The sequence below is a fragment of the Rattus norvegicus genome, chromosome X (assembly GCF_021556685.1).
Source record: "Rattus norvegicus strain SHRSP/BbbUtx chromosome X, alternate assembly SHRSP_T2T, whole genome shotgun sequence".
Lineage (NCBI taxonomy): Eukaryota > Metazoa > Chordata > Mammalia > Rodentia > Muridae > Rattus > Rattus norvegicus.
In genome coordinates, this window is record NC_141554.1 from 149531669 (window position 1) to 149551461 (window position 19793).

A 19793-nucleotide genomic window follows, 5' to 3' on the forward strand; every position below is an offset into this window, starting at 1 on the left:
GTGTGAGAGAGAGAGAGAGAGAGAGAGAGAGAGAGAGAGAGAGAGAGAGAGAGAGAGAGAGAGATTTAGTTATTTGTGGAGCTTCAATCGTATTTTAAGTATCTTAAATAGATAGGCTTTTGTACCTTCCTTGATCATCTTGGGATTAGAAACATCTCCATAGAATAACTGTGAACATAGCTATATCCTTGAGGTAATGCTACAATTGAATTCATATTGACGTATCATGGTGAGGCAGAAATAACTTTACTGGAAATTTATTATAAAAAATGTTACTGGTATCAAAGAAGATTGAGAGCCAGTAAAAGATGAGAGTGATCATCCAAATCTATGATTCTTTCATTCTATCTTTACTATTATTATCTGTTTTATATCATGCTCCCTGTAGGAGCCACACCGGAATAAAGCACTATCCTAGTTATTTAAGTTTGGATAAGTTTCTATAACAGTTTCAAACACAAATTTTCATCTGTTGAACTAATAGTTTCCTATATATCAACTCTCTAATCTCCAGGGCCTACGAATATAGCATTTAATATGACAGAAAGGATATTGAAGATATGATTTAGTAAAGGAACTTAAGAAGTAAGAATATTAGACTGAAGTATCTGGGTAGGTGCCACAGTTAATTGAAGGCAAGCTAGTCTTCCTGATTCTGGTCATATGGAGAATTAAAGATATGTCCTTATTGAGAAGTAATTGGCTCACTATTGCTAGGATTGAAAATGGAGAATGAGGTCCTCAAGATAGAACTGTGGGAGGTCATTAACATCTGGAAAGGGCAAAGAACAGATAACCCCTTAAAGCTATTGAGAAGGAGTTCTTTTAGCCATTTATCATCAATTTCAAAGTTGTAAGCTAAGAAATTGGCATTTTTAATTTTATGGCAAATTATTTTGTGACAATTTGCTATAGAAAAAAATAGGTTAAAAATACTTCCTGAGTTCTCTGTAATATGGAACTTATGATATGATAAATATCAATACTAGAATGTGTACTATGTTCCTTGTCAAGTATTACTAATCACTATTATTATCTTGTGTGAAATTAGACATTAACATTAATTGTTGTGCACAAATGGAAATAAATTTTATGAACGGAAATATATTTTGCACTCTATTACACTATGCTGAGGATTGGAGGTAAACTCCATAATGCATTATCAAATTCTTTGACTCAGTGACTAAGTTCACATAACCTGTAGCCCTTGGTTCATTGCTGGTCACTCCACACATGTTCTTATATCTGATCTCTGAATGCAAAGAGCTGACACTTTGCTTATTGATTTGAAAGGATTTAGACCAATTTGCATGACCATATATTACATGCTAATACCAACTTGACCTTTATTATTTCTGAAATGTAAACTTTGAACACTGGCAGCTCTGAACTTGGTTATTTAAAATTGATGACAAATGTAGTTTGCCACAGAAAGAAATATGACCAATTTTTGAGTCCTTTTTTTCTAAGGTTCACATTTGGTCCTTTATGCTCTAACTTGCTTACGGCTCATGATGTTTCTGTGTACATTATGAAAATACTCATGGGTATTTCAACAACAGCTCTATAATTTCAAAAATTACAAACTACAATAATTTAAAAATATTTGACTTTTGTAAATAATAAATATACATGTGTCAGTACAGCTCAACTGAATAGAAATAGTGTAATGAACAATTCCTTTGGGGATTTCCTTCCAGATACATTTAGATCTCAAACCATTGATCAATCTATAAGAGACCACATTAACGAAAAATTCAAGAGTAACACTCCATGATCTAAAAAGGTTTCCTCACATCATCCTCCTTTTTAAAAAAACTTAATGCTTCCTATTTCCAATCCTGACAAACTCAATAGCCATTTGTGGATTTCAAGAGTCTCTGTAATAAGATTCTAGGTATTTCTCTTATTGTTCATAGTTTTCAGGGTTTGCATTGTGTGTGAGCCTTTCACCAGGTCTCATCTTCCAGGCAGGAGGCCCAAAGCAGATCAAATTAACTACTGAATCAAAGGGCATCTGGTTGAAACAATATATTGTGATTTGAGGCAGATAGAAGTACTTACTTGAACAATGGGGACACAAATGTAGCCAGCCCCAACATGGTGAGGTGGATCCCAGAAGCCACATCTCTGGGGCTCTCTACACATACTTAGAGCAGTATCTAAGAAGTATATTGACATCTCGACACTGTTCATTTATTGAGGGCCTCCTTCCTTAGCAATTTTAACTGCTTCTATAATCCTGAAGACGGAGTCCTAGTGAACTATGTAGATTTGAACCTTCCCAGACACTTGACACATGTTTATCTCCTTAACATTCTCAGTCTCCTCCTCCTTTCCAGAAGCATTTCAATTTGGAGGAAACTTCTGGATAAAAGATTTTCAATCTTTTAATGTTGTAGTGTAGTATTGTGGTCTGTGAATGTGTTGGGCATTATTCGTAGATCTCCAGGGATATATGCAGCATGGATGCTGCAAGGTTCATAGGACTCCTTCACTTTAATGACTCTAGGTCCTTCATTCTCTTTTTCATTCTCCTCCTTCTCTTTCCTTTTCTTTTCCTTTTCATCCTTCTTTTCCATTCTCTTCTCTTTTATTCTTCCTTCCCTTTTTTGTCATTCTCCTAAGTCCTCCTCTCCACTCCAAAGTAAATATCACTAATGTTTAGATCATACTTTTGACCATGTATTTTCAACACTCATTATAAAAATTCTTTGCATGTTCTCTCTGCAAGGAAACTCCAATACTTCTTATTTTCTCTCTATCATGAAATAGCTTCAGTATATCTTGCTTATTCCTGTCTAAGAGCCTTTGTATATTCTGTTTCTTCTGCATTCCACTAAAGAAGTTGAAGCTCTTTGTTCCACTATGCAGGGTAAGGTTAGTATAACCTGTAATATTAGCATTCACTGGGAAGAATGAAGTAAATGCAAGTTTAAGGGCAGCCTGAGCTGCTTGGTGAAACCCTGTCTCAAAACAAACAAAGCAAAAACACCCTATTTAGTCATAGAAGGATATGGTAAAGTGTGCCTGCAATACCACTATTCAGGATTCTTAATGAAAACAAAGCTAAAGGGGCAAAGCATGCTCAAAACAACACACACACACACACACACACACACACACACACACACGCACACACACACACACACACGCACACACACATGCACACACACAATTTGCTTATCACACAGTTACAACTGGTTATGAGTCACAAGTGATACCTACAATGTGTTTAGGTTAACTACCAGTCCAGTCAAACTATAGTTTAAGACAAGCACTCTTAACCACAGTTAATATGCACCTATAACCAGCAGTAGTGACAATAAAACATAACTAGTTAATAAATGCTTGACTTCAGCTGTGATTTTACCTGGAACACTTATTTCTCACTCACTACAGTTGCACCCCATTTTAAAAAACATTTTTTATTGTATTTTTATTTGCATTTTAAATGTTATCCCTTTTCCCAGTTTCCTGTCCATAAACCTGCTATTGCATCCTCTCTTCCCCTTCTTCTATGAGTGCACCACCATTTTTTAAAGGAGATGGATTTTGCCTTTGGTTCCTCTCAAAGAAGCAATGTCTTCTTTTATTGCTCACTCACATTCATGTCTCTAGGTGATGACAAAGTCAAGTCCCTCCCTATAATTCATGTGTAGGCTTATTCTCTCCTACAGAAGCCTTGTTGGGCTTCTCCATGTTCACTTACTCATTGTGGCATAATACCTCTACAGGAAATGAGTTAGGAAATATTATGTTTACTGAAGACTCAGAAAACAGGAAGAAATCAATGCTAAGTAACCCCAGAATGCCATAATCCTAAAACACAAAGATGGACAAAAGCAAAATTGTTACCAGTTACCCAGATCCTATACCTATTTGGTCCTGGATAACACAGGCTAGCCCATTGAACTCAACTGAGGGATAGTCAGGAGCTGTGAGTGTCTCATGCTTGCATAATTTATTTATCTATTTATGTACTTTTTGAATCTGAGGACTGAACCCAGGCACTTGCGCTTGCTAGACAACTGCTCTACCACTGAGCTAAATCACCAACCCCCTCATAATTTATAAAGCTTGGAACTGAGCTCTGCATGGAGGACTGGGTTTATATTCTCAACTGCTCTAAAATGCTCAGTCAAGTCTCAAATCATCTGTGGGAAAAATAATGCATGGAACTAGAAAACCCATATTGCACCACTTACCTTTAAACAATTGTGCTTATCTGACCCAAGACAAAGTCTATAAAGAAAACTATTTTTGAAAATCTATAGATTGTTTGTAAGCTATAATTGCTTGCAGGTGAGATACATGGATTTGCTAGCCAAGCTTGCACTTCTTGGCATGCAAAGTTCCAAGCCTGTCATCAAAAACTCAAACAAACATTAAGTATGTTTAGTTGTGAGACTATGAAGTTATTTGTTTCCCTGTCTTCTATATAAAGATCTCCTAGCAATGCATTGACCTCTCTTTCCAACATGTGTTTTCCGGTGACTGTTTATCGACATTAACTGTCACTCAGTCTTTCAAGGCTGTGTGCAGGGCTTTTGAGTAGTTAAACATAAAGCTTTTTAGAAAGAAGTCTGCTTTTGGCTGTTTTTTAATTTGTCTGTCCAACATTCAGCTTTTATTTCCTTAGTCTTCACCGAAGAACATAAGTATAACATTGATTTTCATTTAATATTCCTCTTTACCATACATGAAGGAAGGAGTTTTGTATATTGTTTTTAAAACATATTTTTGAGATTATAATACAATTACAACAGGAATGGACCTTTATGTCCATATACTGAAAAATAAATAATGAAAAATGTTGTACAATGCAAAATGTACATCTTTCCATCCGTAAAGAAAAAGGAAACTAAGAAATTTTCAGGCAAATGGATGGAACTAGAATATTATACGCTGATATTTTTGACAAAGATGCAAAAAGTACACACTGGAGGAAATATGACATTATTAATATATGGTACTAGGAAAAATGAAGGTCCACATGTAGGCAACTCTTCACACAAATAAGAAGACGAACAAACATGCTCAAATGAAAAACTATGGAACTGAAATTGCTAGAAGACAGAAAATATCCTACAAGATAGAGGTGCATGAGAGAATATTAAACATTTTGCTGTATTTTGAGGAGTATTTCTAAAGGAGAGTAATGATCCAACGCTGAAAAAAGAAATCCTATTAAACATGGAGACAAGGTACAGCTGCACACATTGGAAAAGAGTATGCCTACAAATTTGACAAATATCCCTTAGCGGTTAGAAAGAATTTTCTATTGTGAGGGAACATCAGTGGAGAATTCCTAATGTCCTATGTTTTTGTGAATGCAGGAAATTATAGATGCAAAAGGTTTCCTAAACAATTCCAAGCTGGATCCCAGTGAAAGTTTGTTCTTGAGAGTTTATTGGTTGGCTCTGCTTCATAGATGAAACTCCCATGTTCTTCCTGTTGATTTATCACATATCAGACATATGTTTCTCATAGGTTCATATCCTAAAAGATTTGATCTAGAAGACATGAGAAGACATGGAGGCTGTGGAATCACATGGAGGAAGGCTCATGGTAGAAATTAGGTCACTGGGGAAATGCCTTTGAAGTGATTAATAAGACGTTATCCCTTCTCTGTTTTTACAGCTGTCAATGAGGTATTCCTTCCTTTTTCATGAGCCCCTGCCATCTCATACTCTGCTAGTCTCAGCCCCAAGGAACAAAACAAATTGCTATTTGAAGAAAAACTCCAAATTCAGACAAAAGTAAAACTTCCTTCCTTTTAAATTCACCTCAGGTATTTTATCACAGTCAGAAAACTGACTAAAACATAAAGTTGAAACGGGCTATGTTACTGAGTCTGTAACTAAAATAATATGGAAAAGCTATTCAAATTGGCTTATAAGAGGACATATGGAAAGTTGGACGGAATGGGCAAGAGTCAGCCTGTGTTCAAAGTGCATTTTACTTAAGAAATGATTCTGTTAAAACTGTAGAAAGTGAAATTTATGATTATGAGCTTTCAGATAAAAATAAGAACTGTACAGGTAATGAAGCATAGATACACTGATATGTTGTTTAAATTCTCCACGAATATCTTTATTGTATATTTTTATTTACATTTCAAATGATAATCCCTTTCTCAGTTTCCCAACCGTAAGCCCCCTATCCCATCCCCCTCCCTTTCTTCTATGAAGATGTTCCCTCATAGAACACAACCACCCCCTCTTCCTACCTCCCCTGCACTGGGGGTCCATCTTTGACAGGACCAAGGGCTTCTCTTCACATTGGTGCCAAACAAGTCCATCTGCTGCTACATATTGCAGCTGGAGCCATGGGTCCATCCATGTATAGTATTTGGGTAGTGGTTTAGTCCCTGGGAGCTCTGGTTGGTTAGTATTGTTGTTCTTATGGGGTTGCAAGCCCCTTCAGCTCCATCAATCCTTTCTCCAATTCCTCCAACGGGGACCCCATTCTTAGTTAAACAGTTTGCTGTTAGTATTTGCCTCTGTATTAGTCAGGGTCTGCCTGAGCCTCTCAGGAGACAGTTATATCAGGCTCCTGTCAGCATGCACTTGTTGGCTTTATCAGTATTGACTTCTTGGCTTCGTCTATATCTATATCTATATCTATATCTATATCTATATCTATATCTATATCTATATCTATATCTATATCTATACCTATATCTATATCTATATCTATAGCTATAGCTATATCTACATATCTATATCTACATATCTATATCTACATATCTATATCTACATATCTACCTATCATATATATGTATATATACATACATACATACATATATATATATATATATATATATATATATATATGAGAGAGAGAGAGAGAGGCTGGATCTCCATGGGGGGGAAGGCTCTGAATGGCCATTCTTTCAGTATCTTCTCCAAATTTTGTATCCATATCCACACCTATGAATGTTTTTGTTCCCCCTTTTAAGAAGGACTGAAGCATTCACACTTTGGTCTTCCTTCTTGAGCTTCATGTGGGCTGTGGATTGTATCTTGGTTAATTCAAGCTTTTGGGCTAATATCCATTTATCAGTGAGTATATACCATGTGTGCTTTTTTGTGATTGGGTTACTTCACTCAGGATGATAGTTTATAGTTCCACCCATTTTCCTGTGAATTTCATGAAGTCGTTGTTTTTGATAGCTGAGTAGTACTCCATTGTGTGGATGTACCACATTTTCTGTATCCATTCCTCTGTTGAAGGGCATCTGGGTTCTTTCCAACTTCTGGCTATCATAAATAAGGTTGTTATAAACATAGTGGACATGTGTCTTTGGTGTATGCTGGAGCATTTTTTGGTATATGCCCAGGAGTGGCATAGCTAGGTCTTCAGGTAGTGTAATTTCCAATTTTCGGAAGAATTTCCAGACTGATTTCCAGAGTGGTTGTACCAGTTTGCAATCCCATCAGCAATGGATGAGTGTACCTATTTCTCTGACTGGTATGAGGTAGCTTCTCAGGGTTGCTTTGATTTGAATTTCCCTGATGACTAAGGATGTTGGACATTTCTTTAGGTGTTTATCAGCCACTCAATATTCCTCAGCTGAGAATTCTTTGTTTAGCTCTGTATGCCATTTTTAAAGAGGGCTATTTGCCTCTCTAGAGTCTAACCTCTTGAGTTCTTTGCATATATTGGATATTAGCCCTGTATAAGATGGAAGATGGGTAAAGATCTTTTCCCAATCTGTTCACTGCCTTTCTGTCCTAACCACAGTGTCCTTTGCCTTACAGAAGCTTTGCAGTTTTATGAGATCCCATTTGTCGATTCTTGATCTTAGAGCATAAGCCATTGGTGTTTTGTTCAGGAAAATTTCCCCAGTGCCCATGTATTTCAAGGCTTTTCTCCACTTCTTTTTCTTAGTTTGAGTGTATCTGGATTTATGTGGAGATTCTTGATTCACATGGACTTGACCTTTGCACAGGGCAATGAAAATGGGTCAATTTGCATTCTACATGCTGACTTCCAGTCAAACCAGCACCATTTCTTGAAAATGGTATCTTTTTTCACAGGATGGTTTTAGTTCCTTTGTCAGAGATCAAGTGACCATAGGTGGGTGTGTGGATTCATTTCTGGGTCTTAAATTCCATTCCATTAATCTACCTGCCTGTCTCTGTACCAATACCATACAGTTTTCTTCACTATTGATTTGTATAACACAGCTTGAGGTCAGGGATGATAATTCCCCAAAAAGTTCTTTTATTGTTGAGGATAGTTTTCACTATCATGGGCTTTTTGTTATTCCAAATAAACTTATAATTTGCTATTTCTAACTCTATGAAGAATGGAGTTGGAACTTTGATGAGAATTGCATTGAGTCTGTAGATTGATTTTGGCAAAGAGGCCATTTTTACTTTATTAATCCTGCAAATCCATGAGCAGGGGAGATCTTTCCATCTTCTGAGGTCTTCTTCAATTTCTTTCTTCAGAGATTTGAAGTTCTTGTCATACAGATCGTTCACTTGCTTGGTTAGCATCACCAGGGTTATTTTATGTTATTTTTGACTATTGTAAGAGTTATCGTTCCTTTAATTTCTTTCTGAGCCTATTTATCCTTTAATTAAAGGAAGGCAACTGATTTGTTTGAGTTAATTTTATATCCATCAATTTTGCTGAAGTTGTTTTCAGGTTTAGGAGTTCTCTGGTGGAACTTTTGGGGTTACATACATATACTATCATATCATTTGCAAATAATGATATTTTGCATTCCTCCTTTCCAATTTGTATCCCTTTGACCTTTTGTTTTCTGATTGCTCTGACTAGGATTTCATGTACTATATTGGATAAGTAGGGAGAGAGTGGGCAGCCTTGCCTAGTCCCTGGTTTTAATGGGATTGCTTCAAGTTTCTCTTCATTTAGTTTGAGTTGGCTACTGGTTTGCTGGATATTGCTTTTACTGTGCTTAGGTCTGAGCCTTGAATTTCTGATCTTCCTAAAACTTTTAATATGAAAGTATGCTGAATTTTGTCAAATGTTTTCTCAGCATCTAATGAGATGATCATGTATTTTTTTCTTTGAGTTTCCTTACATACAGTATTCCTTCGATGGGTTTTCATATATTGAACCATCCCTGTATCCCTGGGATGAAGCCTACTGAATCACGATGGATGATCATTTTGATGTGTTCTTGGATTCAGTTTGCAAGAATTTTTATTGAGTATTTTGGCATCGATACTCGTAAGGGAAATTGGTCTGAAAGTCTCTTTCTTTTTTGGGTCTTTGTGTGGTTTAGGTATAAGAGTAATTGTGGCTTCATAGAAGGAATTGGGTAGTGCCCTGTCTGTTTCTATTTTGTGGAATAGTTTGGACAGTATTGGTATGAGGTCTTCTATAACGGTCTGATAGAATTCTGTACTAAATGTATCTGGTCCTGGGCTTTTTTTGGTTGGGAGACTTTTTTTTTTCCTTTTTTTTTTTTATAACAAAGAGAGCTTTTTATTAACTTGAGTGTTTCTTATTTACATTTCGAGTGTTATTCCCTTTCCCCGGTTTCCAGGCAAACATCCCCCTAATCCCTCCCCCTCCCCTTCTTTATGGGTGTTCCCCTCCCCACCCTCCCCCCATTACTGCCCTCCCCCCAACACTCACATTCACTGGGGGTTCAGTCTTAGCAGGACCAAGGGCTTCCCCTTCCACTGGTGATCTTACTAGAATATTCATTGCTACCTATGAGGTCAGAGTCCAGGGTCAGTCCATGTATAGTCTTTAGGTAGTGGCTTAGTCCCTGGAAGCTCTGGTTGATTGGCATTGTTGTTCATAAGGGGTATCGAGCTCCTTCAAGCTCTTCGAGTTCTTTCTCTGATTTCTTCAACAGGGGTCCCGTTCTCAGTTCAGTGGTTTGCTGCTGGCCTTCGCCCCTGTATTTGCTGTATTCTGGCTGTGTCTCTCAGGATCGATATACATCCGGCTCCTGTCGGCCTGCACTTTTTTGCTGCATTCATCTTGTCTAATTGGATGGCTGTATATGTATGGGCCACATGTGGGGCAGGCTCTGAATGGTGTTCCTTCTGTGTCTGTTTTAATCTTTGCCTCTCTATTCCCTGCCAAGGGTATTCTTGTTCCCCTTTTAAAGAAGGAGTGAAGCATTCACATTTTGACCATCTGTCTTGAGTTTCATTTGTTCTAGGCATCTAGGGTAATTCAAGCATTTGGGCTAATAGCCACTTATCAGTGAGTGCATACCATGTATGTCTTTCTGTGTTTGGGTTAGCTCACTCAGGATGATATTTTCCAGTTCCAGCCATTTGCCTACGAATTTCATAAAGTCGTTGTTTTTGATAGCTGAGTAATATTCCATTGTGTAGATGTACCACATTTTCTGTATCCATTCCTCTGTTGAAGGGCATCTGGGTTCTTTCCAGTTTCTGGCTATTATAAATAAGGCTGCGATGAACATAGTGGAGCACGTGTCTCTTTTATATGTTGGGGCATCTTTTGGGTATATGCCCAAGAGAGGTATAGCTGGATCCTCAGGCAGTTCAATGTCCAATTTTCTGAGGATCCTCCAGACTGATTTCCAGAATGGTTGTACCAGTTTGCAATCCCACCAACAATGGAGGAGTGTTCCTCTTTCTCCACATCCTCGCCAGGATCTGTTGTCCCCTGAGTTTTTGATCTTAGCCATTCTCACTGGTGTGAGGTGAAATCTCAGGGTTGTTTTGATTTGCATTTCCCTTATGACTAAAGATGTTGAACATTTCTTTAGGTGTTTCTCCGCCATTCGGCATTCCTCAGCTGTGAATTCTTTGTTGGGAGACTTTTAATAACTTCTTTTATTTCTGTAGGAGTTATGGGACTATTTAGATGGTTTATCTGATAGTGATTTAGCTTTGGTTCCTGATATCTGTGTAGAAAATTGTTCATTTCCTCCAGATCTTCCAGTTTTGTTGAATATGGGTTTTCTAGTAAGGTCTGATGATTTTTTTAATTTCCTCAGATTCTGTTGTTATAGCTCCCTTTTTATTTCTGATTTTGTTAATTTGGATACACTCTCTGTGCCCTCTGGTTAGTCTGGCTAAGGGTTTATCTATCTTGTTGATTTTCTCAAAGAACCAGCTCCTGATTTTGTTGATTCTTTGTATACTCCTCTTTGTTTCTATTTGGTGGATTTCAGCACTGAATTGGATTGTTTCCTGCCTTCTACTCCTCTTGGGTATATTTGCTTCATTTTATTCTAGAGCTTTTAGGTGTGTTGTCAAACTGCTAATATATGCTCTCTCCAGTTTTCTTTTCTTTCTTTTTTTTTTTTTGTAGGCATTCAGTGCTATGAGTTTTCCTCTTAGCACTGCTTTTATTGTGTCCTACAAGTTTGGATTTGTTGTGTCTTCATTTTTATTAAATTCTAAAAATCTTTAATTTCTTTCTTTATCTCTTCCTTGTCAAAATTATCATTGAGGAGAGTGTTGTTCAACTTCCATGTATATGTGGGCTTTCTGATTTTTTTTTTTTGTAATTGAAGACCAGCCTAAATCTTTGGTAATCTGATAGGATGCATGGGATTATATCAATCTTGTACCTGTTGAGGGCTGTTTTTTGACCAATTATATGGTCAAATTTGGAGAAGGTACCATGAGGTGCTGAGAAGAAGGTATATTCTTTTGTTTTAGGATGAAATGTTCTATATGTATCTATTAAATCCACTTGGTTTGTGACATTGGTTAATTTCTCTATGTCTTTGTTTAGTTTCTGTTTCCATGATCTGTCCATTGATGAGAGTGGGGTGTTGATATCTCCCACTATTATTGTGTGAGGTTCAATGTGTGATTAGAGCTTTGGTTAGGTTTCTTTTATGAACGTAGGTGCCTATGCATTTGGAGCATATGTATTCAGTGTTGAGAGTTCATCTTGGTGTATTTTCCTTTGATGAATAATAAGGAATCACTTCTTTATTTTTTATAACTTTTGGTTGAAAGTTGATTTTATTCAAAATTAGAATGGTTACTCTAGCTAGTTTCTTTGAACCATTCACTTGGAAATTTGTTTTCCAGCCTTTTGCTCTGAGGTACTGTCTGTCTTTGTCACTGAGGTGCTTTTCCTGTTGCAACAAAATGCTGGGTCCTCTTCATGTATCCAGTCTGGCAGTCTATATCTTTTTATTGGGTAATTGAGTCCATTGATGTTGAGAGATATTAAGAAATAGTTGTTGCTTTTTCCTGTTATTTTTGTTATTAGAGGTGGAATTGTGTTTGTCTGGCTCACTTCTTTTTAGTTTGTTGGAAGAAAATTACTTCCTTGCTTTTTCTAGGATATAGTTTCCTTCCTCGTGTTGGAGTTTTCCATCTATTATACTTTGTAGGTTGGGTTTCTGGAAAAATAATGTGTAAATTTTGTCTTGTCATGGAATATCTTGGTTTCCCCATCTATGTCAATTGAGAGTTTTACTTAATATAGTAGCCCGGGGTGGCAGTTGTGTTCTCTTAGGGTCTGTGTTTCATCGGTACAGGATCTTCTGGCTTTCATAGTCTCTGGTGGGAAGTTTGGTGTAGTTCTGATAGGTCTGCCTTTATATGTTACTTGACCTTTTCCCTTTCTGCTTTTAATATTTTTTCTTTGTTTTATGTCTTTGGTGTTTTTACTATTATGTGACAGGAGGAATTTCTTTTTCTGGTCCAATCTATTTGGAGTTCTGTAGGCTTCTTGTGTGTTTATGGACATCTCTTTCTTTAGGTTGGGGAAGTTTTCTTCTATAATTTTGTTGAAGATATTTACTGTCCCTTTAAGTTGAGAGTCTTCACTCTCTTCTATACCTATTATCCTTAGATTTGATCTACTCATTGTGTCCTAAATATCCTGGATGCTTTGGGTTAGGAGCTTTTTGCCTTTTACATTATCTTTCATGTTTGTGTCAATGTTTTCTATGTTTTTTTTTGCCCCTGAGATTCTTTCTTCTCTCTCTTGTATTCTGTTGGGGATGCTTGCGTCTATGACTCCTGATCTCTTTCCTAGATTTTCTATCTCTGGGGTTATCTCCTTTTGTGATTTCTTTATTGTTTCTATTTCCATTTTTAAATGCTGGGTGGTTTCATTCAGTTCTTTCACCTGTTTGTTTTTTTTTCTTTAATTCTATAAGGGATTTTTGTGTTTCATCTTTAAGGGCTTCTACTTATTTACCTCTGTTGTCCTGTATTATTTTAAGGGAGTTATTTATGTCCTTCTTAAACTCCTCTATCATCATCATGAGATGTCATTTTAATTCAAATCTTGCTTTTCCAGTATCTTTGAATATCCAGTATTTGCTTTGGTGGGAGAACTGGGCTCTCATGATACAAAATAGTCTTGGTTTCTGTTGCTTAGTTTCCTGCACTTGCCTCTTACCATCAGGTTGTCTCTTTTTGTTAGATTGTCTTACTTGTCCCTCCTGTAGGCCTGTGTGTCACCTCTCTTGTAAACCTGTTTTCTTTCAGCTGGATCTGTGAACAGAGACCTGCTTCTGGATTTGAGTGTCCTGAAGCCTCCACGTTGGGTGTTTGGAGCATAAGAGTTGGTCTTATCTCTGCTCTCAGGTGTGTCTGTGCTCCAGACAACTGTTTTTCAGCTCTGGGTTCAGGTAGAAACCAAAAGAGTCCTGCCTCTAACTGCATCTAGGTTCCTGTGTCCAGACGACACTAGGCAGGTTTCTCTTGGTCCAGGAATGTGAGCAGAAGTGACCATCTCCCCTGAGCTCTCAGGATTGTCTGCACTTCTGAAAGTCCAGCTCTCTCCCCCATGTGGATTGGGTACAGAGTGCTGTGGGACTGGTTCAGTTTTGAGTACTGGCAGAAGCCTGCTCCCCAAATATAATATATGACCTATAAAACTATAACTGTTTCTTAGTTTTCTTTTTACAGAGGCACAAATGATGTATTATATCATATTTGAATATCAAATTCGAAGTTATTGCCTCTAAACCAAGAGAACATCCCTCAAGTCTCATCAGAGAAACTTCTTGTTATAATAGATGAAAATTATCACAGAGATTCACCGCTCATCATTGTGCAGAGCATAAGAGATTTTAGAGTACTCAGCTTTAAATAATAGGCCATCTATATCATGCCTCCTCTTCCAGGCCTCAGAAATCCTCACAGAAGAGGGGTGGTCAGCTTATAAGAGCCAGAGTTGCTAGATGTCTTCAGCAAAATGGTGTTTGGTAGACATGGCAGGGTTATTGCAGACATGCATTCACTCTGGCTATGACACCGTGCACTAAATTTTCAGATGATCTGGTCAACCAGAACCCAGCATGGATGGGGAAGGTGCTATTGAATTCTCTTCTTTACCAACTGATTACTCCTGGGGTTGGGGAAGTCAGTTTCCTTAATGGTTGCTGGTCCTGATTAGTGGCTACCCATGCTTTTTTAGATGATCCCATATTCTTGTGCATATAGGTAGCATTTAATGGAATAAAGAAAAAGAAACTTAAAGTTATGATGAAAATGGTGGAGATATTGGTGGAAATGCAGGTGAGTAAATGGATTTGAAAAAGTATATTATATGTTTGAATGAAATTCTCAAGCACTAAAAATAAATTTAAAATATGAAAAACACATTTAGATAGTTGAATTACATATAGGAAATTTATGTGCTAAAATTATAGTATTTTTCATGAAGTTTTATTAATATGACATTTCTACATTTCCCATTAAGACTATTGCTGATGTTTTAGTTTTACCTTTGTTTGTAATATTTTGTTGTATTTGGCTCATTTTCAATCTCAGGAAAACAACAAATAATTCATTTTCCATGAAACACTTGTTATTTGGGATATACTTGTTTGTTGATCTGATATTAAAGTTTAAATGGACTGCTTAAGTGTTTTCTTTCTCTTTTGACTAAATCTAATATTATTATGAGATTGAAATTATGATATTGTTCATCCAATCTTAGCTGACTATTTTATAGGGATAAAGAAACATTTTCTTAATTTTAATGTCTGTTTCCTAGTTCATTATTTCTGGAAATATTAACATGATATAGAATTATGTGGTGGATTTCTTAATACATGGATTCCTTTCTGTCAACCTCAGAATCTCTCACATAGCAAATTTACATGGAGCCTAACAGTTTTTGTTTAACATTGCCTAGGTGATTCAATATTGCATGGTGAGAGACAAGAGCTGTAGCACTACTGTTCATCTAGAACTCTTATTTCTTCTATTCTCATCTTTTCTATAAAACCTAAGTTTGTTGTCTGGTAACTACTTAAATAACAATTCTATTCTGCAATTATCTGACAATTAAATTTTTCTTTTCCTTATATATTTGCTTTAATTTTGGGCATGAGTCTAAATAAATTAATTCTTGTACTGCTTTGGATATGGCTTGAATGTATGCTTTCAGCATTCATAGGTTTGGATGCTTGATGCTCCATATGGTAATTTTAGGAGGTGGTAGGAACATTAAAACTTATGGAACTTGTAAGGTTCAGCATAATTAGGTCATTCTTCTAACATACATATACTGATCACATGCCAGATTTTTGACAGTAATATTTCATAAACTTTCAATAATGATTAAATGGGACAACTTATAGAAAGTTTTCAGTTTTTGGCAAAACAGAAATGCTGACTTAATGTTTTTCACTGTTATGTTAATCTGTAGCTTTATGAAAATATATTATAAAAACTTTCTTTTCATCTCTTCATGAATTTGCATACTATAATGCAGTGTAATGTAATCAATGGTAAATACACCCCAAGATAATTTTTTATTATCATCTCTATTGCTATTTACAAGGCATTTATTTTTTTATTCTGTAAGATGAAGAAGAGAACAAAAACCTCTAAACCATATCATTGTTATTAAAGAAATAACTGCATATAAAACACTTAAAACAATGTGTCTAGTCCAGAATTGCACCCTTTTATAACTCCTTATTTTTGAGATTGTAACTACACAATTTCACGTTTCTATTCCTTCCTTGAATTTCTCCCATTTATCCCTATTTGCTGTTTCAAATTAATGCCTTACTTTTGATGAATTGTTTACTGCATTCATACATATATGTGTATACAGATATAGATATAGATATAGATATAGATATAGATATAGATATAGATATAGATATAGATATAGATATAGATATAGATATAGATATCTCCTGCCTGCTTAGTGCGTACAATGTTACCTGCATGCATTTCTTTAGGGCTAACCAGTTGTTACTGAATAAGCAACTGGGAAGACCACTGTTCTGCTCTCAACAGTCTCCAGTTGCTACAAGTTCTCTAGATAAGACTGGAGTTTTGTGAGGTTTTCCTCATCAACTTTGGCATGTCTGTTGGTGCTGGCCTTGTTCAATTTATGCTTAGGCAGTTATGTTGTTGAGGCTTCATGGGTGCAGCTTCTATCATTTCTTAAAAGCAAAATCTCATACACACTCTCAGATCTGGCTTTTACAACTTCCTGTCCCTTCTTCAGCAATGTTTCCTGAGCAATAGGTGAATGAGGGTTTTGGTAGAATATCTGTTGGGATTGGATTCCACAACTCTATGTTTTGGTTGGCTGTAGCCTTCTGCCTTGATGAGGGTTGAGGATTGCATTCATGTCCGGGTATAAGGGCAAAGATTTAGAGTGTAGCTAAGGATTATGTTGGTTTAGTAAGGGTTCTCCATCAAGATCCATGACTTTACTAGCTCTTGATAGTTGATAGCTTTCCAATGCCAGGTATAGTGTTTCTGTAGTTGAGTGCATCACATGTTCAATTAGATAGATGCTGGTGACTGCCAAAGCATGTATGCCATTACTTCATTCATGTCACACCGAGGTACTTTATATTATTTGGGTCTATTATGAAGGGTGTCATTTCCCTAATTTCTTTCTCGGCTTGTTTCTCTTTTGTGTACAGGAAGGCTACTGATTTATTTGAGTTAATTTTATACCCAGCCACTTTGCTGAAGTTGTCTATCAGCATTAGTAGTTCTCTGGTGGAACTTTTGGGATCACTTAAATATACTATCATATCATCTGCAAATAGTGATATTTTGACTTCTTCTTTTCCAATCTGTATCCCCTTGACCTCCTTTTGTTGTCTGATTGCTCTGGCTAGAACTTCAAGAACTATATTGAATAAGTAGGGTGAGAGTGGGCAGCCTTGTCTAGTCCCTGATTTTAGTGGGATTGCTTCAAGTTTCTCTCCATTTAGTTTAATGTTAGCAACTGGTTTGCTGTATATGGCTTTTACTATGTTTAGGTATGGGCCGTGAATTCCAATTCTTTCCAGGACTTTTATCATGAAGGGGTGTTGAATTTTGTCAAATGCTTTCTCAGCATCTAATGAAATGATCATGTGGTTTTGTTCTTTCAGTTTGTTTATATAATGGATCACATTGATGGTTTTCCGTATATTAAACCATCCCTGCATGCCTGGGATGAAGCCTACTTGATCATGGTGGATGATTGTTTTGATGTGCTCTTGGATTCGGTTTGCCAGAATTTTATTGAGTATTTTTGCGTCGATATTCATAAGGGAAATTGTTCTGAAGTTCTCTTTCTTTGTTGAGTCTTTGTGTGGTTTAGGTATAAGAGTAATTGTGGCTTCATAGAAGGAATTCGGTAGGGCTCCATCTGTTTCAATTTTGTGGAATAGTTTGGATAATATTGGTATGAGGTCTTCGATGAAGGTCTGATAGAATTCTGCACTAAACCCGTCTGGACCTGGGCTCTTTTTGGTTGGGAGACCTTTAATGACTGCTTCTATTTCCTTAGGAGTTATAGGGTTGTTTAACTGGTTTATCTGTTCCTGATTTAACTTTGGTACCTGGTATCTATCTAGGAAATTGTCCATTTCCTGCAGATTTTCAAGTTTTGTTGAATATAGGCTTTTATAGTAAGATCTGATGATTTTTTGAATTTCCTCTGAATCTGTAGTTATGTCTCCCTTTTTATTTCTGATTTTGTTAATTTAGACACACTCTCTGTGTCCTCTCGTTAGTCTGGCTAAGGGTTTATCTATCTTGTTGATTTTCTCAAAGAACCAACTTTTGGTTCTGTTGATTCTTTCTATGGTCCTTTTTGTTTCTACTTGGTTGATTTCAGCTCTGAGTTTGATTATTTCCTGCCTTCTACTCCTCCTGGGTGTATTTGCTTCTTTTTGTTCTAGAGCTTTTAGGTGTGCTGTCAAGCTGCTGACATATGCTCTTTTCTGTTTCTTTCTGCAGGCACTCAGCGCTATGAGTTTTCCTCTTAGCACTGCTTTCATTGTGTCCCATAAGTTTGGGTATGTTGTACCTTCATTTTCATTAAATTCTAAAACGTCTTTAATTTCTTCCTTGACCAGGTTATCATTGAGTAGAGCATTGTTCAATTTCCACGTATATGTGGGCATTCTTCCCTTATTATTATTGAAGACCATATTGTGTATTTATATACAGACACATGTCTATTATAAGCTTTTGATAAACCCTTTCTCATTTCTTCTCTCAGTTCACCATGCTATTCCTCTTTACTCTTCTCTTCTGTGTTGACCTCCCCCGACTCCATAAAGAACCTTTTTCCTTTCCCTTAATTAAAATTTGTGCTCTACTATTCTGTCTCTTGCTCTATAATCACCTGTTCTGATTAAGGCCATTCCCATTTTACTTTTCTGGTTTCTGCTGTTACTGCAGGCTATGTAAACATACCTGAAGATTTGCAGCTAGAAGCCTCCAACAAGAGAGTAAATGAGACATTTTCCTTTCTGGGTTTGGGTTATTCCACTTCATATGATTGTTTCTAGTTCTATTCATTTACTTGAAAATTAGTGATTTAATGTTTTCCCTATAGATGGGTATTATTCAATAGTGTGTTTGTTCCACATTTTTATTATCCACTCATCTACAATCACTTTTTTTAAAACTGAAGACTTGTGTATAGGATGTTTCTTTGTGTGGATGTGAGTAGGGATGTAGTCACCAGGTGCATGTGGAGATAAGAAGATGATATTGTGCCATGTATCTTCACAGTGTTTCACACAGTTTTTATTTTTATTTTTTGTTAACTGCTGAATATTACAGAATAGCTAGCCTAGAGCTTCTGAAGTGTCTCCTGTCTTTGTGTCCCATTTCCAGGGACGCTTACTCTGGGACTAAAACATGTTTATGCCAATATCGGTCTTTAACATGGGTTCTGAGAAATCAAAGTCAGTTTTCTAGCAAGAACCTTACTAACTATGTTATTTCACCATAACAGAGATAAGGTTTAACTGGTGTTGTTTTACAGTAAAATATCTTATATCACAAAAATTATGATGTCTAACATATATTTATATTTTTGTACATTTATGTATATATATTTATTTATATACAAATGCATTTATATTTCTTTTTTGAGTTGAGATGTTGCTATGTTGTCTAACTTTCCTTCCAAGGTTATCCTGCTTCAGCCTGTCCAAAAGCAGTAACAATAGAAATGTGCCATTGTACATTGTTATCTTTATGCAGGTGAGGGGCAGGCATGAGATAAGACAAGGCCTGTGTTTGGGCAGTGAAAAAGCAAGGCAGAGACAGAGTTTTGTAAGGCAGGAGAGAGGAAAAAAGGAGGAGAAGAACCAAGATGTAAGCAGAGAAGGATGACCCAGATCTGTGTGGCTTTAAATGGCCACAGATAGTTATGAATATTTCTTAAGGGATGTATTTTTATACGACAATTTGTCTTACCTAGGTGGGCAGTTTATATCATTATCAGTTGGTTGTGAGTTTATTGTGTGGATGTTTTGTGGATTGAGAATTTAAGATATAAATATGATTGCTAAATTACAAGCTTATTGAGTTTTGATTTTAGCCGGTTACTGGGAGTTGAGACTGTAACCA